The sequence below is a fragment of the Hirundo rustica genome, chromosome 1, assembly GCF_015227805.2.
Source record: "Hirundo rustica isolate bHirRus1 chromosome 1, bHirRus1.pri.v3, whole genome shotgun sequence".
NCBI lineage: Eukaryota > Metazoa > Chordata > Aves > Passeriformes > Hirundinidae > Hirundo > Hirundo rustica.
This window is the reverse complement of record NC_053450.1, coordinates 61,459,851-61,485,778: the sequence shown is the minus strand read 5'-3', so window position 1 is coordinate 61,485,778 and position 25,928 is coordinate 61,459,851.

Genomic DNA, 25,928 nt, shown 5'->3' with positions numbered 1-25,928 from the left:
TGATGGGATCACCTTGTTACACTGTTAGGAAATGTGTGGTGCCTCTGAGGGAACACTCACAGCTTCGGGAGCCTGCAGTGGCTCAGTCTAAATGCAAACTGACAACCAGGAGCTGTAGCTCAAGGAGAGGTTCCTCCCCACCATGCAGCCACCCCTGAACCAGCATGGGAGGTGTTTTCTCTGCTATTTCCAGCTTTGGTGTGAGGAGTCTCCTGAGTTATTTTTATGACGGATTTTTTTTTTTTTTTTACAGCCTCTGCATGCCCCTCCTGTACACTCTGTGCTGGCTGCCCAAGAGTTGCTGAGTGACAGACAGAAGGAGGGACGGTGGCCAGGGTGGTGGCTCGAGCCAGCGGGACGTGTGACCCACATGGAGTCTGTGTTACGAAGCAGAGCATGCCTTGGCAGGACTGCCTGGTCACTGACCTCACACTGGCTCAGATCATTCCTTGGTAAAAGATTCCTTTCTGGGAAAGGGTTCTTAAGATCCAGGCTGTTTGGGTGTTAGGCTTTGAAACCATATCAGATTGCCGCTGCTGCTAGGGCCGGCGCTATTTGGAAGGCAGGTATTCAGTGTTTTACAACGTCTTGTTAAAAGATAGGAGGTAGTTCTGTGCAAGCACTGAGGCTGGGGCTGCTGGCCCCAGCAGTGTGGCACAGATGGCACATCTCAATACATCAGAGCTTATGAGCTGAAGTGGCCTTAATGGAAAATACCTAGCACAAGAAAAACCTTAGTCCCAAAAATAAAAGAGCTATAGGGTCATAGAACTGTAGAAAAATTTACATTAGGAGGAACGTTTGAAGGTTTCTAGTCTCACTTCCTGCCTGGACCAGGGCCAGAGTAGGTTGCTCAGGGCTTCTTCTGGTTGAAAAGATGAAACCTTCAAAGATAGAGATTTTCTAGCCCCTTTGAATGCATTTTCCCAAAATCAATATTCAATTCTGAAGTATATCTCAAGTCTTCAGGTAAAAGTAGGACAAACTTTGCTCCTCTGCTTGGAGAACTATGCAGTGACTCAGCTGCAAGCATTCAGGTCAAAAGTTACTCTTGTGACTATGGCAAATGAACGTGCCTAAATTCCTGAGGGTTTTCCTGAAGCTTTTACCAAGGCCAGAGGATTATAAAGCTACCAGTTATGAGGACAGTGTGAAAATATGCCTACGTAACAGAATCTGGACTAGCTGCACCTCTTGGATACTCACCAGCTTGCTGTGAGAGGATACAAACACTGGATCTTCCACTTGAATTTTTATGAGGCAGGGGTAGAGCCCAGGCAAATGCCCCAAATGCCCCTCTTTGTTTCTTCTACCTACTCCCTAACACCTGCTCTAGAGACTTCATGGTTAGGCTCCTTAACCTGTGTCTAGGGCTTATTCTTCTGTCTTATCTTGTATCAGTATTTCCATTGTTAAGGTTAATACTCAATTTCCATCTAATTCTTTAAGAGCTACAAACCTTTTAATGGGAAATACATAGAGGTGGGTCCATAGAGCCTTTGTGTAGACCTTCTGAACTTAAAGGAGCCAGTTACTTAACTCAAAATTACAGAAGACTTTCTTAGTTCTTGCTGACTTAAACAGATCGCAAAATATGGTGAGTGCTGTCTTTCCTTGGGAGCAGGACAGAAAGTTCAAACATCAGGAAGGCAGGACCTCACATTGTCCCACAAGGCTCTCACACAGGCCTCTCGTTCAGGAATTGGTAAACCAAGCCTTGACCTGAAAACTCAGTCTGGAGTCTATCACAAAATTCATAATGAATTCTCAACCTTGTCACAGTTAAGGGTCTGTCTTGAAAAATTACAGGTTTCAGGTAGCAGGAGAAATTCACAGTTATGCTACATTTTTAAGAAGAGGTATTAATTTAGCAAAATTTAGCAAGGCTATGAAGTATTTGGTAAGAAAGGAAAGGGAATGCCACTTTCCTGCAGCCAATAGAAGTCCAGCAGTGTTAGAGTGCAAATGATTCACGCCCTGATTTGGAACTGAGATATTTGCATCTGTAGAATTGTGAGTGAATGAGCAAGTAAAGAGACATCTCAGCACCAGGGAGAGCAGAGAAGAGCAGTGCTGGCCCATGTCATAGCCAAAGCAGTGAATGCAGAGCTGCCTGCTGCATGTGTGCAGTTATTCCAGTGAAAAAAACACCGGAAGCACTGTGACTACTGAGTTTACAAGCTCCACTGCGTGCTGTGTATTGGAAGTTGTGGTCCACTTCCTCCCATGCAGAGGTGGACCATAAGGCACCAAAAAAAAAAATCCCTTTGCTTTGAGTTCTTTAAATATGAGTTAACATAAAAAGTCAATAATTTATATCCTTTGATAAGGAATTGGTATGTGGGCAAAGCTCCATCTTTCCAATGGGAATAGGATGAGTAACCAGCTGAGTCTGCTGGAGTCATTGGCTCTGTGATTCTCAACACAAAATTACTAAGAATCTTACTTGGTGCAAAAAATTTTAGTCTTCAAAATTTTAAATTTACTTTTTTTTTTTTTTTTTTTTTTTTTTTTTTTTTTTTTTTTTTTTTTTTAATCAGAAATGCAGAGGAGATAAAGCCCTCACTCCTTACCAAATACAGAAAACAGCATCAACATGGGACATATGATCTGATTTCATGGGTGACCTGTGACATCTGCAAACGCAAACCATCTGAGCCAGACCTTAGACTCTCTTTAAATCCAGCTCAGAGCTCATCAACAGAACGCAGGTCATTATCTGTCTCATCCTGAGGCAAATATCTATGCTTGGCCAGACGAAACATCCACTAAATCCCAGTTTCTGTGTTGATTCCATCTACACGGATGATAAAGGAATCCTATTTCTGGTTTTAAAATATTAAAAATTACCTTATCCCAGTAAGAGTCCTGTGAATTAAGGCAGTGTCCATTGCGGCAAACCATAAGGGAATCAGAGGAGAAGGAGACTTTCCACAGTAATTCACCAGGAAAGAGTAGCCACCAGAGGGAGAGAACACTCAGCCCCATGATAGGACACTGTCACTGTCATGCTTACCAAAGAAAATTGCAATAAAACACAAAGAGTTAGAAAGGAGAATTTACAGAAATACGCATTTGATGAGCTTCACATATACAGAATCAATTTTTGGTTTTGTTACAAAATAAAATAGAAGGTGCATCTTAGGAAGCTTTAGGAAAAGTACAAACAACCCTCAGTGTGTTTTTCTCTTTCTTGGTAGGTGATCAATTTAAATGTCGAAAGAAACCAATCTGATAATACTTTTAAAGGGTTAAATTGAACATATTCAAGGGGAACTTGTTCTCTTTGTATATTCATGTGTTTTGTATTCTGGCATAATTATTTTAAAACATGACTAAAATACAATGAGTTTGATTAAGATGGTTTTAATAAGGAGCACAGAAAATGTGTCTGTATGTAATAATAACAATGAGCCTCATATTTTACAGATTAATTTGCTGGGTCAACATCTAATGCTTTTCCCATTAGCATTGGTGTGATTTGATGTGGAAAATAATCCCCCTTCCCAACAAACTTTAGGAGATAACAAATATTTAATGACACCCTATGTAGAAACAATAAATAAATTTGAGTTGCTCTTGGACTCCTGTGGAAAGAGGTTGTGAAAATTTTATAAGTTGGGAATTAATAAATTATAACCTGGTTGTTAAAATGTGAATCACTAAAGACTGTTGACACCCTTTTCCTTTCTCTAATTAGAATTTAAAAAAAAATAAATGAACAAATAAACCTGTCATGTTTAGTGGCTAACTTACTTTTCTGCACAAGCTACAAAAGTAACGAAAGCTGATCATATATAGGTCACATATTTTCATTTAAAACTTAGAATTACTGGAAAGGACAGGAGCAGGATAAAGGACCAGCAGTATAAAACATAACCCATTTGTAAAAACATGTTGTAACATACAAAAAAATGACCCCCCCCCAAAAATCCTGGAGCCTCCAGATACTTTTTAATGCTCTACATAGCAAACAACCATAAGAATTTTTAATGCAATCTTCATTTAGTAAAGCACAGTTATCTCAAAACACATCTGCATGTGCCTTTATTTATGAACACTTCACATTCAAATTCAGAATGAGCAGAAATAAACAGCACAATGATGATACAGGGACATTGGTCAAAACAAGATATGTACTGAACACTCTGTGGAGCTCAGACATTTGTTTGGGAAAGATGGGAGCTATGCAAATGCCTGCCTGGCTCTAGCAGCCCCCTGGGTCTTCAAAACCGTCTGTCTCTGCCAAGCTCTCCCTGGGCCTGTATGGAAAGGCCAGTTGATCCTTCCAGCACTGTAAGGATTCAGGGATGAACAGAAGGAGAAGGAGGGAAAGCAAACCTTCTACCCTTACAGCAGAACGAAGGCAGGCTTCAAAAGTAACTGAGTCTGCCCTTGCAAAATCAAAGTCCATAATCTTGTCTGCTTGACCGCACTTTCGCACTAGTGAAATGTGCTAGTGAATAATATTAAGGGATGATTGGGCAGGCCTTTCATCTTCCACTTAATGTTATTTCTGATATTTTTCATGATTTGGCTAATCCATGGGGCCATTTGATCTTCTCTTGTTCCTCCTTTCCTCAGTATTTATGACTCATGATGTCATCATGACATCATGGAAACCTGCTCTACAGCTAAGCAGAACCAGACCTTACTTGCAGCATCCTGTATCACTGTCTTTGCACGTCAGATTACTTGAAATGGTGGGTGAAAGTCTTCTGGCCCTGTAAGGCCAACCCAGACTTTCAGAGTGGATCCTGTTCTGATCTTCCCTTGTCCTCTCTCTGTCTGGCAATGCTTAGATCAAGGGGGACATCTGGAGCCATTGGAGAAAAAGGGACAACTGAATGCAAATAAAACATCCAAAACATCCCAGAACATAAAATTTTTGAACCCATGTTTGAATCATGTCCATACTTTCTGCAGACATGCAGTCTATTTCAGATATATATTCTTTTATGAAACTAAAATAGGAGGAAATATTTTCCCATGGAATTGTTTTGCTTTTATTACTCATATTATGGTTCTAGTGGTTGCTGTGATTTAAATGATGAGCTGTATGTGATTATTGTGGGACAAGAGAAATACTCTGTTGTATGTAACAGGAGCGTGGAAAAAAAAAATTGAGAACCCATCATGGCTGAACCAATTACCTAAGTAGTGGTTGTTTCTTTTAGTCATATGTTCAGTATATTTTTGTAACATGCTGGAGCGTTTCCTACTTTTGCATGCATGAGTGCTAGCTTAATTCAGTCAGCTGAATTAATGCTATTTTCTTTAGAAAACAGATTAGAGACTTCAAAGACTTCTTGGTTGCCTCAAAACGTTTTCAAGGAGAAGGTAAATGAAACTAGATCCTTTCCTGTTCTAATGAGACTGTAAATAATTTAGGTACTTTGCATCCATATAGACTTCTATAACCAGAAAATTCAGAGAAAAAGTTTAAAAACCTCAAAAATTACAGTATGAATTAATTTCACATTTGGGGGGAAAAAAAAAAAAGTGAGGCTCATTCTTGATGATCCTGCATTGATTCACTTGCCCTTTTTAGTTAAAAATGAAAGTATATTTACTTTCACATTTGTCTACTTGCCCCCACAATGTCTCACAAGGCAGGTCTAAGACTGAAGGAGCCACAAGTTTCCAGCTCATTGCTCCCAGAGTTTAACCATGCTTGAGCCCCTTCACTGTGCTTACAGTCCCAGCACCCACACCACACATCTCTTGAGGTCAGAAGGAAGATTAAAGCTTGTAATGGTCTGGGAAGCTTAATTTCTCAGTAACGACCCAGGGGAAGGAGGAGTTAAAAGACCTCTGGAATGGTCCTGCATCCCTAGCTAATAGGATGACAAACAGAGTTGATGGTGTGGGGAAACTTTAATTTTTGATGTCTGTGCTGTTGTCTGTAATGGGTAAGCAGAAGACCTCCACAAGCATTAGCAGCTCTTTTCACAAAACTCAACGACTGATAAAAATAAGATAAAAAAAGATCTGGCATTTCCTAGACTGATTTAGGAAGTAACACTGCTGACCAGAAAAGACTTTAAAAAATATGATTTAAGCCTTACTAGTGTATTTTAATTCAAGGATTAATTTGCTTCTCACTAGATGCTTGGTATGACCCTGTTTGCAAAGAGTAATTAAAAAAATTCATTAGTGGGGATGGTAAATTCTTCTGCCATTTCAGTCAATGTTGTAAGGTAATGTAGCCTGGAGCTTTGCACAGCTTGGCACTTGCTATAAAAGAGGGTATTTCTAATAAGATTTACATTTATTAAGATTACTGTGGCTGCTCCAATCTTGATCTTCTTGAAGCTAAAGGGAGAATTCTTACTGATTTGACACAGAATCTGGCCCAAACAGCAGGATAACTTGAAATAAAATGCGACCTTAGAGCATCCCTCATTTTACTGGGATAAGAAATAACTTTAAATCAGCATTTTTTCACACCATTTTTTTTACACAGATATACAATGCACATGCTCATTCACTCATGGAAACGCTTGGTTGGCCCGGTTATTTTAAAACAAAAATACCTTAAAATAAGTTACGTCTATACAAAGCACATATGATACAAGACAAGCAAAGGCACTTGATTTAGGACAGGTGCCTAGGCAAATTACTGTTTTCTTTTAGCAGCTGGCCAAAGCTCTGTAACTTTGGATCCCTAACATAAAAGTTTTTCCTGTTAGGCATAACTGTGTAGATAGAGTTAACTGAATTAAGTTTGTGCCTATACCGTGATGTGCATTCGTTGCATTCCTTTACCCGATCAAATACAATTATCAGAAGATGTAATCATACGAGGATTCCTCTAAGCCATGGCCTCCTACCTCAATATGAAGAACACATTTAAAGGCTGAATCACTCTAAACATCGCCCGAGTTAAAGCAGGATCTCTCACCTAATTAGATAAGTACAGCAGACATTGTGAGAAGGGTCAGCTGCTGAGGCGTTCTGCTACCTTAGCTTGGTATGGTTGTCATGCATGTTGTTCTCTTCATTGATGTTGTCTCCTTCATGGAGCTGTAGGTTCCATTATACCAACTGACAACAAACTTAACTTCATAATACTTATTTAGGCTGAAGAGAACTTACTTTGTGATTTTTTTTGTTTAAGAATTTACCTTTTTCAGCCAATAGACTCTACATGAAGCCACCCAGCTTTCTTAAAACTAAAAGAGTTTGCATGTTGAATTTACTCACATGTTTAGGGAAGACAGAAAGTAAAGACATTAGTTGACTCTGTAGCAAAGTCAAAGTATTTCTTCTGCTGATGTAAGTTGATTGTGGCTGCCTCAAAAGTCTTTTTTCTTATGGTATTGGCTTGTAAGAAGTGGAAGAATTTCATGTGTCGTTTTAACTCCCCTTTTGCTCTTTGACAAAGATCCTCAGGTACTTTCAGGGAACCTTATTGTTATTACAACAGGTAAGGGACCAAGAATAATTACCAAGTTCATCTCTACCATTTATTCGTTCCTTGGCATCCAGCATTCAGTTTTTCCTAAATATTTTTTTTTAGCTTTGGGAGTTGTTCTTTGGGAGTTGTGCCAGAGATGCATGCAGTACTGAACACACAGTGTATCACAGAGTCTTCAACATGCAGTAAAGGAGAAGAGCAATCAGAAGCATCATTGGAGCTAAACACTGGATTTTATAGAGGCAAATATGTATAAATAATTGTTTTAAGTATCCCAAGTCTTTCTGCATGAAGGCCTATTTTTCACTCTGAGTAAAATAGCCAGACTGGTATCTGCTCATGAGCCAAGTCACACACTTTTATTTCTATTGTGAACAAGAAGGAGCTTACAAACAAAGATTTAATTCTTTAGCTGAATAAATAGTTTTTTGGCAGCAACTATAAGGGGCCCAAAATGCTTATTATGCTTTGATTATAATTATAATTCTCACTGAGTCATCAACTCCTATAGCAAGGACTGGTATTTTTTAATAATGAAGAACTGAATTTTTAGCCTTGAAGAGCTGTCTGTCCAGGATTGCAGAAATGTATTAAGCATAATGTGAATGAGTGTTTTTCTGCACTGCCATTATTATTGTGTCATTGGGGGAAAGGAAGTATGGCTATAAATGAGTAAGCTGCTTATAGCAAACACATAATTTCAGTGTTAACTTTGTTTCCAATTTATCTAAGAACAACATCTCGGAATGCTTTGGAAAAATTACCAGTGTTTTAAGGTATTCCCTTAGCTCTTTTTCAGCCATCTCTATATCTGTTGAGCTCTTTCTGACTCGAGTTGCCTAGCCACTCAACTGAATGCAAGTAAGATTAGTCTGGCAGATCTGCTCCATTCCTGTGGCCACAGTTAGCTTTCAGTAACACCAGCCGCTGGGCAAATGCTTGAGGAAATGGTCAAGACTGATACCTGGCTGTCACCATCACAAATATTAACGAATGTCTTCAGAAGGCAATGTTTAAAGTTCAGCAAGCTGGCATTTTTCAGCACATTTCTGTCAAATAACTCTATAGCTGCTGCATCTGAGACACTGCAGTGTTGCCACGACCTTACTGACAGCTTTTAGGAAGCACTTGAGTTCTGAAACAGCTTGAACAGTATCCAGGAAAGTTGGGAACCCCAGGAAATGCATTAGTTCTTTGTCTCTCTTTTAAAATAACATTGGATTGACATTAAAAACAACATTCTTTCTGGAGTCACAGTGTTAGACTGTGGTCTTAAGCCATGACCATCATTGGCTATGAAGCAGGGCAGGATCAGCACGAGTAGACCTGGAAGCTGTGTTATTAAAGGAATCTGATCAGCTGAGCCAATATGTCTCTTGGAGATTCAGAGCAGAACATAGAAGAATGCTTTGTGCCCAATCAGTCATTAACTCTCACCTACTCCATCTCACCAGACCTCTTTTAGGAAACAACAGGGACAGCAATGCTACTACTCTCGCGTTTGTACACGGACACTGCACAAAGGCATGCAAGTCCCTGCCCCAATGCTTCTTGGAACCAACACGGGGCTTCCAACAAATCCCAGAAGAAGGAAGGACTCTTTGCATCTCCTCTCTCCAGCCCCTCTCTCATACATATATATGAATGCACAATCAGGTCTTTATTTAATGAGAGTTGAATTTACAACACATGAAAACAGTGTGTGGCTTGCACAGAAAGTGATAATAAGGATTTAATTCGTTTGATCTTGCATTCTGTGCTAAAGCTGAGTATGTTTAAATTATTTTTGTGCCATTTCTTCTCTATTTGTTTTGTATGTCTCATAAATAATAATACAATAAGTTTTCAGATGTCTTTTCTGGTGGCTATTAGGCTGTGAAGCAAAATGGGAGTGCTCAGTGGAAGACTAACAATAACTTTATTGTTACAGTATGTTTAATTCCAAACAAATCTGAAATCTAGATGACTTTACAAATAATAATCTTTTCACCCGTCCTGGAAATGCTGACACTTTTTGCATGTGTCTGTTATGAAAACAAGTTCAGAAAAGCACAAGACAGCTAACTGGGACAGATACCCATCTCACCTTACCTAGTCTGCCAAAACTTGAATGGGTAGTCCAGGCTAGTTGTGCCAGCTCCTCATAGTGGAAAGCCAATATAACTCACCATCCATCTCTGCGATCAGCTGCATGAACCCAAAGGCAAGGGCAAGAAAACATGGCCAGGATCAAAGAACATTGGGAAGACTCTTTTTCAGGGCTTTGGATTAATTTGAGTCAGCTCTAAAAACCTTACATGCTTGTTTAGCTAGAAGTCCCTTGCTTAATTTTCAAGTGTGCTTTACTTTTTACCCCCTTACAAGTCCCTTGTATTTAACTCTGCAAATTGAGACAAGAAAATATCAGGCAAATCACCTGAAAGGCTTGATATTTATAAAATAACATTTAATTTCCTATTTCTTTGCAGAGAAGAAGAACAAAGATGTATTATCGGTATAATGTTGCTCAGTATCACGGAGTAGATGTTGACCAGCTAAGAAGACTTCGATATACCAAATAGAATCCAACTGACAGCAGGCAAATTGGGAAAAAGTGAAAGAAAAGAGGAGATATGCTGAGAAGACTTGGCATTAGCAGAGCTGAAATTAAAAGAAACCCTTTGAACCAAAGAGCTCTCTGGTCTCAAAACCTACCAACATCTCACTAGTTCCGTGTGGAGACAACAGGGAATTTCAGTGACCTGTGTTGCACCTAAAGGGCAAGCAATTCTGACATAGCCTGTGTGGTCTCAGTAAGACAAAACAGCATGGTTTTTTTTGCCTGGAAAAAGCCAGTCCAGGGCTACTATAGCATTACAGGGAAGGAAGAAAGATTTCTTTTTGGGGACACCACTAAGATTAAATTTGTCATTCCCAGGGAAGACAGTGTACTATAGGAATAGACCTATTACTGAAACTTGAAGAAACTGATTTAAAAATCCCTAAAATACTGACACAAAATAAAAGTCTCAAAACTTACAGCAAACACTATTAAAAGTTACCAGAGGAGAGGTTACAGAAAGTGCAAATTTTTTTTTTTAAAAAAAGCACAAAGGTAATCTACAGATATATTGTGGTATAAAGGAGCAAGGGGGTCACCTGTTTTTTTTGGTTTGGTTTTTTTTTTTGGGTTTTTTTTTTTTTTTTTTTTTTTTTTTTTTTTTTTTTTTTTTTTTTTTTTTTTTAAATAGGCATCCATTCTGAAAAAAATCTATAGGAATGAGACCAATGAAAGGTCAATGAAAATGTAACTCAGGAAGAATGAAGAAGAACATAACTGATAGATATAATTATATCCAATACAAGGTGTATGTCAGTGTTTACATAAAAGCACCATTTGGACAAACTATGGGGAAAAAACATTTTTTTACCTTCATGAAAATTTTTGGAGGTACATATTAGACTCCAATATTTCACTCTGTTATCTGAGAAGACAAACCTCTATTTGATATCAACCTAAATCTAAATTATTAAAAAATACTTTTTTCAGCTTTTTTTTTTTTTTAATCTGAATTTTTTTATGAGAAAATCTGAGCCTCGGTGAGTCAGAGCAATAAGTACTAAGATAGTACTTTACCAGAAATTCACTGTCTCCTATTTAATCAAATGAGGCTGACCAAGCCAGTGTTCAGTTCACAGGACTCTTCATCAGATGCTGAAATTGGTGTTTTTTCCACCTGCACGCCAGATGGAGCACAGTGACAGTGACCTTAGCCAAGGGCTGGTTTCTCACAGCTCTGCCACAGTCAGCAGTCTGAGTTCAGGGCATGACCAGGCATCCATGATCAGGAGTACCTGGAGATATCACAGGAACCCATCGGTTTTCAGGGTGCTTTGGTGAGGAACTCTGCCCACAGGTCGTCTCTTCTCCTGGACTCCCTAGTTGTTGGAAAAGAATTGGAGGAAGCTGACTTTGTAGCAGCTATCAAGGGCTGTCTTTTCACATTCCAGTGCCACCACCCAAGTCCTTTTGCATTTTTAAAGACTGTCCTGTATTTGTGGCAAGGGAGCACCCTCTGGAACTAGTCCAGCCCATGGCTTGTTCTACAGTGTTGGACAAACAAGACAGGAAACCATGGATTTGGAACAATGATCTACTTCCCAGAGACAAGATAACTTTTCCAAGGGGCAAACTGTTGTGTTATGTAACTAAATACAGCCCAGAACATGAGAATTTCTTGCTGTATATGTATTTGATTAACTTTAATACTCAATATTCAGGTTAGTGCGATGTCCAGTGAATTGTAGGAGTAGCACTTCATACTTTATTGCAGATAAATACACGGAAATATATTTATTCTCATATTAAAAAAAATCATTATTGGCCTAAAATCAGGACTTTCATAATTTGAAGTTTCTGTTTATTTCCTTGGGCACTGAATTCAGTTGTTATGATGAAGCTTTTTCTAACTTGCCACTAATGTTATTGACAGTTGTCCCTTTGTGTCTTCCCACCTCCTTGCTCAGACAACCATTTCTCCTTTGTGTCATGAGTCTCTACTCTTGAAGACATCTTTTTCCCTGGTACTTAGCATTGAAGCTATGTCCCTGGGCATGTTCATCTGATGTGCTTAACAGAAAAAGTCTAACATTCCGTGAAACTTAGATGCCTTTGGGTTTCACCACAGACTAAGATCCAAGTTTTTCTAAGATTCATTAACCTTTTTACAGGGACTTGGTCCTGTCATAAAAACCCAAACCACCATTCACTTTCATTATCAAGGACCACAGGAACCCAATGGCTTCATGACATTTTCACAGAAAACAGTTTGTAGTGATATTTCTAAATTCAAGTAATCTACAAGCCTTGTAGGAAACTCTGGGGATGTGCATACATGCAAATCATATACAGAAAAACTTTCTGGCTACATATAATACTCTTAGATTTGTTTTGTTTTAGCCTTAGGTCTTGAATTATCTGTAGTATTGTATAAGTTTTAACTTACTTTTAGCAATTTTGCTTAAAGCTGTCTCTCCTACAGCATAAATGTTGTCACATGGTTTCATTTTATCAGCTGTGTGCACACATTTTGCCATTTTTGGTGTATCTTTCACAATCAGCTATTCCAATAAGTACTGTATCGTGTATGTCTGACTCATTAACCATGCAGACATTTCTGTTTCACTTGGTTTTGCTCTTAGTAAAAAAAAAAAAAAAAAAAAAAAAAAAAAAAAAAAAAAAAAAAAAAAAAAAAAGTTTTATCAAATTGGTAAAGCTGAGCAAATAATTAACATCAAACACTTTATCTTCCTTCTCCTTCTGGGAAATCTATGAGCAGATTGCACCTATTTCTCAATTATTAATTATTTATACCTTTCCAACACCGACTAATTAATTTATTACTATATGGATTAATTACAGATATCCTAAACAGAAATTAATTTCCTTCATTCTATAATTAGTCAGCCAGGTCAGGTCGCTTTGTCTCAGATCCCTGGGCCATGTCATGTGCAAGAATTCTTTACTTAGAAAAATGAAAATACTAGTGCCAGTAAAGTGGACAGCCTGTGAATGTTTACATAAATACACAAACTGTTTCTTTCCCGGTATATGGGCTGTGTTTTGGGTAACAATTTTCGTTCACATTTATATGTCACGTTGTGAGGATGCTAAGTGTGCAGTACGGAAGTGAGGCCTTCCGTTTGTACATTGGAGGTTGAGGCTCTCTTTAGTATCTGCAAAAGGTCTGAGTGACAGAAAACTCAATATATAGCATTTCCCAAGCGTAGGTCTCAGATGTTACCCTCCCTCAAAAAACTGCAGGGAAATCAAGGTTGAACTATGGGTGCTTGTTCAGGCAACGCCAGGTTGAAACCAGGGCACATCTTTCTGCCATGGCTTGATCCCAGCCATTCACCAAGCCCCATGCAGCTGCTCCCTCACTCCCCCATCCGAGGGATCAGGGAGAGAATCGGAAGGGCAAAAGCTAGAAAACCTGTGAGTTGAGACGACGGTTTAACAGGGAAAGCAAAAGCTGCACACAAAAGCAAAGCAAAACAAGGAATTCATTCACCACTTCCCATGGGCAGGCAGGTGTTCAGCCATCGCCAGGAGAACAGGGTCTCATCACATGTAACAGTGACAGAGGAAGACAAATGACATCACTCCAAATATCCCCTCCTTCTTCCTTCTTCCCCGACTTTATATCCTGAGCATGATTGCCATATGGCCTGGAATATCCCTTTGGTCAGTTGAGATCACCAGTCCCAGCTGTGTCTCATCCCAGCCCCCAGTAGCTCCAGCCCCTTGCCAACACGTCAGTACAAAAAGCAAAAAAGGCCTAAGCCCTGCCCAGCCATAACAAAACCATCTCTATATTACCAACCCTGAGTTCAGGACAAATCCAAAATGCAGACCCATACCAGCTACTGTGAAGAAAATGACCTCAGCCCACACTAGGACACTGTCTTTGGAAAAGATCAACACCTGTCACTGCTGCCCCTGAACAAGATCACCACTGGCATTAATTCACCTCAAAGGGTATCAATGCCTCCTCACTAGTTCCTCTGAAAGCAGCACTTCAGGAAAATTGCTCCAGTCTACTTGTGAGCAAGTCAGAAACAAGCCTGGATGTTTGTAACCTCAGCCAGGTCTCCATTGTGCCAATTGCAAAGAGGAATTGGGGGTGCTTCTCCAAAAGCACCACCCTGAATATCCCTTTGAGGAGGGAGTCTGCCGATCATGGATGAAGTGCTGGGCTTCTCTCAGCTTCCTGTTTGCATGAAGACCAAATGAATTTTGTCTTCTAAATAAATAAATTTTAAAAAAATCTGAGTAAGTCCTGTGGAGTCCAGTTTAGTTGTTTAAAAGGATATGAGAATCTGGCTGCAGTATGCAGACAAATATGTAACATTATTTTAAAGGTGTCTAACAGCACTAAAGTTTTCAGAATTGAACTTCTTCACCCAGACCCATCCTTTGAGCCTGGTGTCCTCTTGACACACTCTCTAGGGAGCATTCATAATGGTCATAACATAAAAAAGATGTCTCTGGTGGAGCTGTGCTTTCTATCAGCACCCATGTTTTCTGTGGTAATGAATCTGAACAGATATTTCTACTGAACTGCTGCATGGGCTTGGCTTGCTGGAGTTGGCCAAACTGTAAGAGAAATTAATGCATTTGGGTCCATGATCTGCATCTAGAACTGAACTGGACTTCAGGTCACGTTCCAGCCTACAGGAGATGGGAGGAAATTATAATATCTACCTGATAATTTATTCTAGGAAAATGCTTTGAGCGGCAACAATCAGCGAGATATTTGTCTTCCTTATTCAGCAGTTATATATTCTCCGTTCTCTGCAGAACATGGTAATATTGTTGGGTGATTTCCTCACTGTCAACTTATAAAAATACGACACTAATTTGTTGTAGTTGGAGTGGCTCAGCCGGGAACCCTTCCAAAACAGTCAAATACCTACATGCACCAACTTGGCTGCCTGGCTTACTACATGCACTCTAAATATGGCAGGGTGAGGCGTATTAGAACATACCAGCCTAGTCACCATCTCCCTGCTCTTGTACTCTGCATAGTAAAATGAATGCACATTGTGCTCCCAGGCTGGGGCTATTTTTAGGTGTTATTTTTCCACTCAGTCTGCAGCTGTTTTCAGTCACAAGCTCCTTTAACTAAAACAAATACACAGTCCTTGGCAAAGGAGTGAGTGTAAAGAGGACAGAAGTGTGCACATGAATCTTGTGCCTGCCTCACAGGGTTTCATGCAGGGAAGGTCAGAGGGGAGCAAAGAGGACCACTATGTCCCGGGAAGCCAGGGTGAACACTCACCATCACGAATTAGCCCAACTTTCAGTCCTCTTCCAGAATGACTGATGAAGGGCAGGTTTTTCAGGGCTGAACAATGTGGGAGGAGGAGAGATGGAATGCTACCAGACCCTGCATTACCTGCAACACCTCCCTGCGAGATACACACAGGCACCTTTCTTGATGAACCTTTTGCCCTTAGTATGCACAGGCTCCTTCGGCAAACTATGTAATCCCCTCAGCCCTACTGCATTGTTGTAATTTCCTCCTTCCCTCTCCACCTCAGGAAATGGAGAGAATTGAAGGAATGGGAAGTTATCACACGGATGCCTCAGAACCAACTGGTCTCTGAACAGGAGATGTGGCTTTTGGAGCATTTCCTAATCTCTGCAAAATAGAGATCCCCTCCACTTATAGAAAGGAAACTACTTTATTTTTTCTTCTCCACTGCTCCTCCTCTGCCCCAAGGCACCACTGGAAACCCCCAAGGCCGGAGCTGCAGCTTCAGCGTGGGAATGGCTTGGTTAGGCTTCCTGCTAATTAAGAGTAGAAGAGAGCAGATTAATCCAACCATGTCTCATTTGGTAACTAAAATTAATATCATATTAGGATATATTTGAGGTTAAAAGGACTTATCATTAGTCATCCAACTGCTTTTAGTGCAGTTTGTCAGACTCAGGTGATGGAGAGAAATGAAATGGAGTGATTGTATTGTCTGAAGCCACTCCCATCCATCCCACTGGACATCTTCACAGTCTGATGTGTTTAACAGATAAGTTACTGAGAAGATACAGGTCTTGAGATGCTTGTTAACCCTTAGTGCTGCATACAAGCCATGAACACTGAGAAGCTGTGCTTCCTCTCAAAGTTTCTCATGTCATAAATTATCATTGTTGTGCTGGTGAACATGAGAAGATGAGCAGACAACATTTCTCCATCATCCCATACAATTCATCTGAGGGACATCACTGAAATAACGGGAATACTTTAGTGGATAGTGTGTGCTATGCTTGACAGCAAGTTTTGGAGAGATTTGGAGCGGAAATTATAAAATCCCAGTTGGCCTCCTTAACCCAGCACAGGACTCAATTCTGACATGGAATGAGGACCAGTGTCCTGCAGCTTTATTCTGTGATGAAAGAATAAAGCAGGCCCTTCACAGTGAGGTGGCTGAAAGTAAAAGAAGTGTAAGTTTAGGTTTCTCTGTTTTCACTAAGCAGAATACTTGCCACTACATAAAAAGCTAGCTAGCTATGGTGGTAATTAGAAAAAGCTGCATCATGAGAGCCATTTATGCTCATTTTTTGACTCACATTGTTGAAAAATCAGCTTTTGGTAGGGTTTACTCTTTCGTTAGAAACTTTCTCACACTGCTCTCACACTGTCCATTAGGAGAATTGCTGTGATTCTTCACATGGACTGTCTAAACCACAGGTGTGAAGTGCCTCTTTGTGCTATACTGTCAAGTTTTTCAGTAGGTTTTGTATGAAAATCAGACACTTCTTCATGAAATCAGAAGTGCTCAGATTATATTTCACATGCGTGAGTTTCCTTGTTTTTATTAAAATTAAGTTTCCTCATTTGCCATTTTCAAGCTAGTTTGAAATGAGGATCACCTTGTATCCTAGGAAACACAGCGAGAATTTTATATGTGATCACATTTTTATCCATGTTATGAAAAAGCAGATGGTAATTAGGTACATTATTCATAGGAAAGCTTGTTGAGCGCAGTGTCTGTATGGTTCCAGCTTCGATTAGAACTTGTTTGGAAGAACTACTTCATACCTTTCAATTGCCCCTCATTAAGTGCAATCATTACTCTTCTGTGGTCCCAATGTGCTTTAATTTGTGCAAACCAGCATCCACAATATTATATAGCATATTATATACCAAAAACCCAGCAAATTTCTGGGGTCCCTTTCATTCTGCTTGACATCAGTGTGATCTTTCTGTCCATCTGAATTCATTATTATTTATTGCAACTGAAAATGTGCCTTGTGAGAGGCCACTTGGCAGCAGGAGAGGTGCAGAGCTGTCATATTCCAGGGACAGCACCTGAACCATTGGAAGAGACCAATTCACCTACTTAGGTAGAGGTAAGGATGCTGAGAGCACACTTAGAGGCTGGGCCACTTTGTGTGAGGAGGGTGGGTGTCAAGATTCCTGCATCTCCAAGCCTTCCACCATGGACAGAGTGACAGAGCAAAAAAGGCACAGACCTGCTGCAACAACAACGAAGTGTCTTCACTAGGACTTGTTAGCCCAACAATGGCAGGGAAGTACGACCCACTGCACGTGACAGCTCTTGTTTCTCACTGAAAAAATCTTATTGGCCTAGCCCAGCCTTGCACTCGGTCCTACTCCAGAGACTTCTCTGTAATAGAAACCCAAGAAGTCCTCACAGATGGCACTCAGACTTGGAGATCTCCATATGGAAAATATTTTTGGAAAGACAAATAACTGTAACTGGGTCAGACAAGAAGTTTTTTTTCATACTGCCCCTGAAAATAAAGAGGGATAAGGCTATTGTTTGTCTGCTTATGCTACAGAGAGGCTTCTGTAACCTTCCACAGCATGCTACAGAGGGCATATAAGGATGTTCAAGTGCATATTAACTCTTGTGTCGTGCAAGAAAAATGTGTGTATTTGAGAGAGAGGGGATATTTGATCTTATCAGTACTGTAGATGCCTGTGTTATTTATTTTGTGGTTGGGACATTCGCAGCTTCTGCTACGTCATCTGTATTTGCTTCTAAAGGAAATTATTTGAGCGTTTCCCTTAATGACAAACTAACACTCTAATGTCTTCGCTCTCTTCTGCAGTAGACAATACACTTAGACAGTGCCAACTGTGTCCTGCAGAAATAGATTGCTTTGAACTAGAGCTCAATAAACAGATGTGAGGGTCCAAATAAACCTGGCAAAGTATACACTTGACTGAACAATGCAACAGCGTATTTGAGACTCTGTTTTTCTGCATTTGAAATGTTTGCCAAGTCCCTGACTGACACACTAGATAGAGTGGTCCTCAAAGACTCAACATAGCCATCTTCAACCCTTGAACTCCCACAAGAAAGGCAACACAAACCTGCCATGAAATAAAAATAATTCAAATTCCAAATCTCTGGTTTGCTAATGATGAAATTGAGGAAAAATTTCCACTTTATCTTCTTCATTTAGAATTACTTCTGAGTTGAGTAGTCTACTATTTAAAGTCTCACCATGATTTCCAGTAGAGATTTTTTATTATTAATTTTCAGGCTTCTCCCATAAGAAAAGTTGCTCTTCTCTCCAGCAAGCCAGCTCAGGAGTGACCTTAAGGCTTGTGACAATATTGTTTTTGGTTCACCCTCTGGTGCCTCTGGTATTTAGATATCTGTATTGCAGCAACCTATCAGACTGCCAAAGGCACACCTTTCCAAGCACAAAGTTGCTGACAGTGCTGTCAATCCCATTTCACACGAGACCCCAGATGAACCACAGGAAGGCTGAGTTCATTGTGCCCTTCCTCATATCATTTCCACATACACCTTAGCTCTGCATTCCCAGCTCGACAGAAGCACAAGGAAAATAAACAGCCTTCCTTCCTTCCTTCCTTCCTTCCTTCCTTCCTTCCTTCCTTCCTTCCTTCCTTCCTTCCTTCCTTCCTTCCTTCCTTCCTTCCTTCCTTCCTTCCTTCCTTCCTTCCTTCCTTCCTTCCTTCCTTCCTTCCTTCCTTCCTTCCTTCCTTCCTTCCTTCCTTCCTTCCTTCCTTCCTTCCTTCCTTCCTTCCTCCCTCCCTCCCTCCCTCCCTCCCTCCCTCCCTCCCTCCCTCCCTCCCTCCCTCCCTCCCTCCCTCCCTCCAGCGCCACTCCCTTGATCCCTCCAGCCTCTCCAGGTGGTGGTACTAGCCCACGTTGCAAACTGACAATTCACACCGCAATTTGCTGTGAAGAAACAAAAAAACCCCAACAATCTACAACTCATTTTAGTCATAGTGATGTTGCCTAAATAATCAGACAGGGACGTAAAACAGTGAGTGCATAGCCTGCTGTTCGGTTTTCCCAGTATCAGTATTTGTAACTAAATCCCTAACTTCGGGTGTTTGTCCCAACACAGAACCTCCCAGCAGCTACTAATAACCTTTTCCTGGAAAAAGGCCAGACCACAGCAGGGGGGTTGAAACTAGATATTCTTTAAGGTCCCTTCTACCCTAAATGTTCTATGATTCTATGATCCTAAAAAATTTCATTCCATTCCTCTACCCATTCTCCATAATAATCATCCCATTTTCCACCTACCCACTTATCAAATCCTCTAGACCTAACTGCTTTTCCAGAACACGCGTGTGACCCTGCTACAAGCTTATCAGCTGAGTTGAAAACATGAAGTGAAGCAAAACAGATGGAATTTCATAACCAATTACATATTACAGAGGGAACCATAGTGCGTAGGTTTCTCATTTTCAGACTGAAGTCAGTTGTCTTGTTAAGCCTCCTTGAAGCTCTGACAGATCCCCTATGTTTTCTTCTACAGGGAGATCCTGCATGTTGTGAACATACTGAGATCCTGATGCAGGACTAAGACCTTGCTCCTTAGAGCAAATTAGAGTTAGAGGACTCTAATCAGTGCCTCACCTTCCATTGATGTAACTGCTGGACACATCTTGTCTGCAGTGAGTCTCTTTCATTATTACTGAGCCATCACAGTCTGATTTTCTGTGAGTGCCTGGTAGTGCCCTCTTATTTCACAGCTCAGTGAAAAAATGGAGTATCTACTTGTGATAACTCTTAAACAGGTAGGAGATGTTAGGTTCATGACAGGTAAGTGTTACAGACTTGTAAAAGAGACATCCATGCTAAATATGGGTGTGGAAATTCTATGTCAGAAAGGCATAATTAATGTGAAGAGGAACTCTCCTGGTCCAGGCTTTCACTCCTGTTGCACCTGAGCTTGTGGAAATCAAAGTTTATGGTACTCTTAAGTGAGCATACCTCACTCAAGTGAATTGCAACAGAATAAGATAACACATACAAAGTGAGAAGTAGGCTTAAAATATCAAGATTTTTTTAGTAAAGCATTCGGGTCTCTTGAAGTCTTACCCACTAAATTAATTCAAACGGGCTTGTGCAGATTTGTCATGCAGATATATATAAACGCAGTGATGATGCAGGGAATCACCCTGTAAGAAGCTGCACAGACCATCACTTTTGACATCATTGTGAGTGGGTTGGAGAAAGGTCAAAGAGAAAGCTTGATCCTGTCAAGGGAACTCCCAGTGTGGAGCACACTGCCCAAGGAGATCCTCAGGTGCCACCAGCACAGCCTACTCAAACAAGACTGCGAGATCTTCAGCACCACCAGATATTGAATGGCTGAGAAAAAGAAAAACCAAACAGATCTGTTATCCTACCACAGGATTGAAGTACGTTGCAAGTGTCTCACTGAGGACATAAAAAACAACGGACTACGGCAGGTGAATAGAAAAGTAGAAAAGTGACCTAGGATGGTCTTTTCAGAGGAATATGTTCCCTGCTGAAGAGCTGGTCTTTGGCTCTGTTCACATGCTGCACCTGAAGCCAGTCTGCAGCACCAGGGAAAACAGAGAGGAGAGGCAATGAAAGATGGCAAGGTTAGGGAGGGATGGATTCACACTGCTCCCTTCTGAGCTGCATACCTGTATGTGTAAGAGAGGAGAGAGAGAAAGCACCACACTGCTTGTTGTGAAAGGTTACAGGGGTAAAAAGAAACACGGAGTTAATGTAAGAAAGATGTTTCTAGTTAGTACTGGTACAGCAGTCAATTGAATGTGTGTCAATTCCCTTTCTTCATCTGTGTGCTCAATATATATATTTAGATGAGAGCAGAGACGTTAATCTCAGATCCCAAATGCCACTTTGATAACTGCCAAAATTTGGGAAGGGCTGCTGTAGCAACAATGATGCAACGTTATGTTTTCTGTCCTGATGGACGATTGTATGTGCAGTGCTCCTGTCTCCAATACGTACAATATTTCAAACTTTCCTGCCAAAAATAAAAATGGAAAAAATCAAGAAAGCCTTGAGGCAACAATAACTTATTTGACATCAAGTTACATGGGTTTTACATGTTTATTTCCTCAAATATTCAATTAAAAGCTTACTTATTGTGGCAGATGTCATATCACATGGTGCATATGCTCCCTCTCCAATACAGAGCAGCTTTTTAGAAATTACTGCCAAAATGTTGTAAGAACTTTTATAATGGTTTCAGGATGAAGCATAAAATGTAATAAGCCACACATTTATGTGAGTATTTTATTGATCATTTAGTACTAGCTTTCTGATTGGGGGGCGGGGGGGGGGGGAGTTTGATAGGTTTTTGTGGAGGATGAAGGAATTGTTTCCATGAAGAGAAGGAGAAACTGTTGGATATTTCAAAAATGGGCATAGGTGCTGTTTTGTGAAAAGACAGGTGGAGCGACCTAAGTGAGACAGGTTTCTTTTGGTCTGCTCTTGTTCCTGAGTGTGAAACAAAAAAGGATGTGTGGCTACTAATAAGAATTACTTCAGTAAGCTTAGTTCCACTGTAAGCATTTTGCTTCTCTCACAAAGATCTCAGAAAACTCTATTTTTGGCCATTTGGTTTGCTATTATGTAGGTAAAACCAGGCTGTTTTCCAAAATCCCTGTCTGATTTCCATTCATAAATTAGTACGTGTGTCAACCAAACTTAGATTAAATATTAAATAGGCGTAATGCATCTACATGCATCTAACCAAACCTAGCATAGCCAGCTGTTATACTTCACAGTGTAAGTCAGTAGTTGGTGACTTTCAAGAAAAATATATATTTTCTGGTTGACAGCGTCATCCATACTGGAAATACTGCATACTTTGCCTCAGAATTTAAAATCAAGCCCTTGCTCATGGATGCTGGACTACCTACACAAGGGCCTAACCAGCTATGATGATCCTTTTTTTGACTGGTACGAGTAAAACAGCTCAGAGAAAACACTAAACATCATGAGGGCAGAGCTGTGAAAATGAAGACTGAAGGTAACACTCGTATTTGTTTGTGCCTGCTGAAGCCTTGTATAATCCCAGGGAACAGGGTCCCTGGGAAGATATCACTATCTTGTTCAGCAAAGGAGCATCAGACCTAGGAAAGAGGGTGAGTTTTTACTACATGGCCATAACACATGCCAGCTGACATGTTACACACAAGACTGGCTGAGGCAGTAGTATGGATCTGTCTTTGCTAGTGTTAGTGCCTGCTCTAGTCTCTGTAAACAACACATGTCAGCACTGGATCAATATACTTGAAATGACAGTGACTTATGGATTATGAGGAGCTTTCAGGACAAAAAACCTCCAGATTTCTGAAGTGTCTTCACTGCAGAGCAGATCCTGACTGTCACCTGAAGATGACACTTAGCTTTCTGTGGGCAACCACAAAGAATCTTTAACCCTAACTTCCCAATGCTTTCAGCCCAGGACAGGTAGTGTTTAAGATTTTGTTTCACTTCAGCATGGGCTTCTGATCCTCTTCCTTTGCCATAAGAAGATAGGCAAGAAGCCCACAGCAGTGAGGCTCCCAAATAATTTCTTTCTCCTCTTATGGAAGTTATTCTGAGCTGAAATTCCATGTTTCACTCCTTTCTGCAAGACTTCTACAGTGTCCAGAGATGCCATGCGCAAAAAATAAGACTGAGCAAACTCACTTGTTTGAGTTGAACAACACAAACTCTGCATTAGGGGTTACCCAAAATCTAATAGTCCAACAGAGGGGAGGCTGCCACAGCTCCGTGTCTCCAGGTCTTGCCAGTAGTAAGGCTGAGAATGCATTCCCTAGGTGCACACACAGACACATTCACACAACAGAATTATGGAATCATTTAAATTGGAAAAGATCTCTTGTATCATCCACTCCAACCATTAACTCAGCACTGCCAAATCCACCATTAAACCATGTCCTCTAGCCCATACATATGGCTGTATAGAGAAATATGCAATATAGATCCCTCCTTAGATACTCCAGTCTAACCAGTAGTTGGCACTTAGATCCCTGGTCACCTCAGTGGCTGGCACCTGCACACACAAGTGACTGAGGGCCACAGTCCTCCTCCATCTGCTGGTACTCAACCCCTCTCCGACAGATACCTATACACACACATCTCTTACAGATGCCCCTTGGACACTCAGACTACCCAGTGGCTGGCCCCTGGATGTCCCTGCTTCCCCTGGTCCCACACACATAGACACACACACATAAGCAAACAGGTCTCTATGGGAGCAGGTCCAGACCTGTGGTCCCTCCAGAGCCTGATCCTCAGCCAGCTCTTAGTTCCTCTTGCCTCTCCAGAATCCATCCCACACCATCAAGCCTCTCCCACACTCGACTACCATGGTTGGACAAGTGCATGGATCAGCAACCTCTCTACACATGGCCAGACCCTCGCAGCACAGAAGGCAGAGGAACACCATGGCAGGCACACAGTATTTGGTGCCATTTGGTTAAAACTGGACTAACCACTTAATCTGATCAAGTGCCAGATTTTTTCATTGAGCATTCTTTCGTGAGGATGATCCTTGGATTCCGTAACTTGGTATGCATGTTTCACTGCATGTCATTGGCAGGTGTTACAATGAAAATTACCATGTAAAGTAAGGATATGTTTTGTAAAGCGCACAAGGTAGATTCATGCACCTTTTAGAGTAATTGGTCACATTAGGATCTGGAAAATGTAAATAAAAACTGCAAAAAAATGGCCTGTCATGTCATTTCAAATGAAATTTGAACTGAAGTTTTCATCTTCTAAGATACTGTAGTTTACAACTTGATTCATTTAGATTAGATGGCAAAATTCCATTGAGGTGTACAATTAGGTGAATAAGGGCACTTGCAAGTGAAGGAGTGATGCTCACTTTGTAGAACCCACCCTCTAAGAACATGTTACTTATCCCTGGTTTCACACAGTGATGGAACAAACCAAACAAAGCATTTAAAGTTGAATGCTACTTTGAGCATAAGGAAACAGACTGGAATTAAAGCACAAACACCACATTTCACATATATACCAACCCCAGTATTACTGATCATTTTTTAATGCATTCCAAGCTTGTAACTACTATTCCTTGGAGACAATTGGTCCTTTGTCATTTTGATAGAGAAGCATACAAAAGAGACATGGGAAGCCTTTTCCATCCGCCCACGTTTCCCCATTAATTGTTCAACTGCTCCCTTCGGCAAGTTTTGAAAGGCATTTTCTAGTTCAATTTCACACAGATCCAGCATTTCTCACTCCATTATTGACTTTTACACTGCCACCTAAGATGCTTCAGGGTTTGGAAGTTCTTCCATGACACTCTGCTATTTATTTGGAGATTTTTTTCTCAGCCCACTTTACCACTACTGTAGTTGTACAGGGTGTACTGCCCTGACTTACTGACATTAAGCCATAGTCCAGGACTGGCTGGTGGTCAAAACTTGTTCCTTACTGACCAGTGTCTTTAATTAAAAAGCTGGTGAGATCAATGCCAGCAACCTTACAAGAAACTCTTGAGTGCTGACAGCAGTCGCATTAGCACGTTAACTTTGGGAATTGCTCTTCTGGGCTATCCATCTCCCTGGAATGCTGGGCTGGGATTCAAAATGTGTATTTCTGCCAAACCTTGTGAGGGATAAGAAGGTTATACAGAATATGAGTCAGAAAAGTAAACCCTTTGAAAGAGTCCTGCTCCACAGATGCTGTTCTCCAGAGTTACTGTGAAATCCAACTTTGAGAGCAGAGCTGGGAAGGAAAGTAAGCACTGGAATTTAATTTCTTGCACAAGTCTGAAAAGCCCTTTGGAAGACTTAATCCGACAGCAAAGCTTCCACAAAAATAAATGGTGATTTAGAGTCTCTATTGACATCAAAATCATAGACCAAATATCAACAAGGGTGTCCTCCAAAAAGCATGCTTAGTTTATTGAGGAACCAAGAGCAGTGTCTACAACAATAGCTATTTCCTCCTGGGTCTTTTGGATAAGAACCCTGCCTATATCTCGCTTTATTTTATGAAGGAATGGCTACTCCAGGCTCTGCCCAAAGACACAGGCTTAAAATCTCTAGTCTTAGAGGAACACTGTAGTCATATGTACTATGCAGCTCAGCCCATTCCAGCCTCACATTGGAAAATTCCTCCTCACTTTAAACTACAGAGTAAACTTAATGAATCTGGAAAACAAACAAATAAACAAAGTAATAGAGCTGAAATGTTGGTTTGTCAGGCATGAGGAGCCTGGTATGCCAGGTTGTCTGTTATCACAAGTATTTGTGGAATCCCAAAGATAGTTTCCACCTTCCATCCATGCCCATGTGGAAAGAGGGGAGCTAGGTGTAAAAATAGCAACTGCTCAAAAGTACTCTGTGGTTGCTGGGAATTAGTCCTTTGAGACACTGGACCTTGAACTGAAGAAGCAAATAGCATGCAGGATATTTTTCTTTGTACAATACTTTATCCAGTACCCAACAAGAAATTTGGATCCACATTAAGATATCTAAACTTAGGTTTTCACATCTCTCCAAGACACCACTACACTTGCTGGAAACTTAAGGGCTATTCAAACACACCTAAAACTCAATTGCTACACTTGGTCAGCTGAATAGCTGCAAAGCTAAATTAAATTTTAAAGTCTAAATCTCCAAGCTGAATCTCCCCCCAACCGCGTCTCTCTGTGGCACACAATTGGAATTCTGCAGTAAGAAAT